Consider the following 3,887-nt stretch of genomic DNA (forward strand, 5'->3'; position numbering starts at 1 on the left):
CACTGTTCAGACCATATGAAGCTTCTAATTCAAGAACGTAACTTGATTTTGAATAAAAATTTAAAAATATATCAAACCGCTGAAAAGCAAGCGACCCAATTAGATGTTTTCAATTTGTTCACCAAAAATGAAAAGTTTACAGAAAACGCCGGTGCAAAGTAAGTTTGTAAAACCCAATCGGAATTGGATCTGATAGTACACCCAAAACTGGACCAAATATATGATTATTAAACTGCGATATTGATTCGAAAGAAGATTTGATCTTCCATTTGTTGCTTGTGAATTTTTTCACGAAGTCTCAAACAACTAACCCGCATAATTAACAACATCAAAACAATTGATGAAAGATAGATCCAGCAATCTAACATTGATTGAAAATAGACTGGTATTTCAACCTGCGATTTTTCAAGACTTAATTGGATAAGCCAGTTTGTTGCAGAACAAAAATTGATGCACGTAGAAATGAATCGCAAATACTCATTACCTCCAAACTATTGTTTTTCAAAATACCTTCACTTATACATTTCTATAAAAATATCAGCGCTTTTCAAACTTTTTGAGCACTTTTTATAGTTAAAACAGATTTTATAAACTGAGCGATTGGGAAACCGGAAGAGATATTTTTACGATCACAAATCTGCAAAAACGAAACGTGAACTCCGCAGACACGATTATCAGACAGTTTGAAAAAAAAATTTGCTGAACCCAAACACACAAGATTCTATGACTGCTTTTTTCCTTGAAGCTACAAAATCGAGAGTTGTGAAAAAATGTAATTTGACGCGGTTTGAATTTCGAATTTTTGCTATTTAGTCAACTCTGGGCAATTTGAATATTATGACTGTTTTTTTTTCAAAACAATGAATCAGATCATATGAAGCTTCTCATTCGAGAACGTAACTTGATTTTGAATTGATATGTAAGACATAATATCAAATTGGTGAAAAACAAGCTACCCAATTAGTTGTTTTTATTTCGTTCCTCAACAATGAGAATAGCACAGAAAACGCCTGCGCAAGGTAAGTTTGTTAATTTTAGATCGTACATATTTGATGGAGATTCCAGAAAAATCTGAACTTGAGAAACCAAGAGTCAAAACGCAAAAAAATTTACTTCGTGTCCTAAAAAAATATCACTAAAAATTACACCGACCGTAATACGTGTCTTCATTACGTTCAATGACACCTAAAAAATATCCCAACACTTGGTTGCGTGTGAGTTGACGATTTTTACAGAGGCGAAGCGGTGTTTTTCATCACTTGCGATACAACATTAACATAAAAAAACATTAGCCGAAAAAAAAATTATGAATGTTGAAAAAACTAGGTGAACCAAATTTTTCATATAACTCGATAAAAAAAAACAACTAAAAGCCCAGCTGAAACTGGAAGTACGTACTTGATATTGAATGAGTTTGACATACTGATTCGGCACGGAAATTGTGATTGCAAAAATTGGACTTTGAAAAAAAAACTTAATTATTTCTCTTCTTAATAAAAGTGAAAAGTAAAAAATTTTGAGAGAATAAATTTTCCCAACGAGATGTCATTTCACTAACAGAAATTATCGCAAAAACAATTAATAATTATCGCAACCGGTTCTTTCAATTGAACTTTTTATCTCAGATTTGTTTGGGTAAATTTACAAAAATTCAGAAAGTTTCTGAAAAACGAACGAAAGAATTTCCAAAATCAACCATTTTTTTCTGCAAAAGGCAGGTTGTGGCCGCTTAAGGAAAGAAGATGTCCAAAACCGGATTTCTCAATTGAACACAACCTGAGAATTGGTCCGGTAGTTTCGCTGAAAGTCAGAAGTTTCCAAAAAACTTTATCTTATTTGAAGACCATAAATGTTTTCGTAAACTAACTGGGCACAGCCAATTATATAAGTACGCTTTCAGTAACCTGTTCATCCGATTAAAACTATGATATCAGATTTAGAAGAAAAGTTAGCAAAAAAAAAGTCCAAGAAATGGTCAACAAAAAAACTTAGACAAAGACAATCATAGCTTTTTGTGGAAACTTACGGCGAAGCCGGTTATGCAGGAGGGATTCAAGCAACCTGTAAGTTCGATTGATTCCAAAATTTCATATTTGGGAGGTTAGTTCTCGAGAAAAGTGAAAAACTTCAAAAACAACGGTCGAAATATCAAATTTCAGACTTTTCCACGGGCCCTATTTCTTGGTGTCCAAAAAATTTGGTCGCATTGGCAAATGAGGTTCCAACAACACGTTCTTTGAATTGGAACTAAAATCTAAGATATTGCAGGGTAGTTTTCAAAAAAATTTAAAACGGTCAAATCAAAATTTCGACTTTTGCCAGGGCAAAAACTTTTTGTGTAAAATCTTTTTTGTGACAGCTAGGACAGGGTAATTTTCCATTACCCGTTATCTCCATTGAACCAAAAATACCCGATTTGAACGTGAGTTTCCGAAAAATGTTTAAAAGTTTTACAAAACAGTCTAAGAACAAAAAAATAGACTATTATGAGGGCCATAACTTTATGTGTAAAAAATTTGGGCGGAGCTGCTTGTGCAGTGAGCCTTTCAAAACAGTTCAATTCATTGGAATCAAAAACCCATACTCGAGAGGGATACTTTTGGAGAAAAAAAATTATGGGTCAAATATACCCCAACAGACTTTTTCGAAGGCCGTAGACAGAAGGGTCAAGGAAAAAGACTCTACTAGAATATGCAGGCAGACAGTGGAGTAGACGGTTTTTCAATTGACACCTTTAAAAAAACAGAAGCTTTAGAAAAATTGAAGCTTTGCAAAAAGTTAAATTTCCAAAACCAAAAAAATATAAATTTCAACAAACCGATTGGTTAACATACAACCAGCTTGAAAAATGTGGAGAGGAGCGTTTAAATTGCGTTTCTCTTGAATTGAAATTTCCTCTAGACGACCCAAATTTAGGTCATTAAGCCGATGAAAAAAGCCGAAATAATTTGGGCCTGGGAACTTTTCTAAGAAATAAAAAACAAAAGAAATACGAGGTCAAGGTAAGGTCAACAATTTTTAGGAGTAAATCAAACACTGAAAACAAGCTGAAAGAAAAATGTGCGCAAAAAAAATCAATTCCAAGATGTGAATCTTACGCCGACAACAGATAAGCAGACAAATAATTGGCTGACAATTTTATTTGAAACAGAATAAATCCGGTTTGAAAAAAAAACAAATGCTGGTCAGATTAGAACCCAGGACCTTTGCCGTCCCATTCGTTACCTCCAGGATAAGTTGGCCGAAACCCTCAAAATTTTGAATAGATTATGAAACAAGGTACCTAGAGATGGGTCGAGACAAGTCTTGTGAACACAGCTGTTTAGGAGAAAAACAGTCTTGTACCCGATTTCAAAACCCTTGCTTCTCGCAAGCGTAAAACTGAACTTTCTTTTGCCACAACTACATGACATACATAGCCGAGCAGTTAAGATAACTCGGAGCCCTGACACCAGCAACCTTGTTTTTCATTAGAATCCAGTATTACGTCTTTTCACGTTTTTTCTTGCAATCGACTTTTTTTTCTTAGTTCGACCAAATTGATTTTCTGAGCTCTCCTAAATCACTCTAAAGACCCCATTTTGATCATAATTTTGAAAAAAAAAACACGCCAAAAAAAGGCTTTTTAGGCAATTTTTTCTGAATTACGCCACCAGAACAAAAATTCTGAGTTACGCCACCAAAAATGGATATCTCAAAATAATACAAAAGGAGGACCCTTTGGGTCGGCAGGGGGTCCAATTCCTGAGGGGGGGGGGGGGGGGGGGGGACGTCCGCAACCTCCTCGCCTAAATCCGCTGGTGATCAACACGATTGTTTCTCAGAGATAGGCAAATTATAGAAGTACGACAACTAATACACATCAAGTTTAAAAACGCTTTCACGGG

Source organism: Symsagittifera roscoffensis, unplaced genomic scaffold, assembly GCF_963678635.1.
Source record: "Symsagittifera roscoffensis unplaced genomic scaffold, txSymRosc1.1 SCAFFOLD_394, whole genome shotgun sequence".
NCBI classification, from domain to species: domain Eukaryota; kingdom Metazoa; phylum Xenacoelomorpha; order Acoela; family Convolutidae; genus Symsagittifera; species Symsagittifera roscoffensis.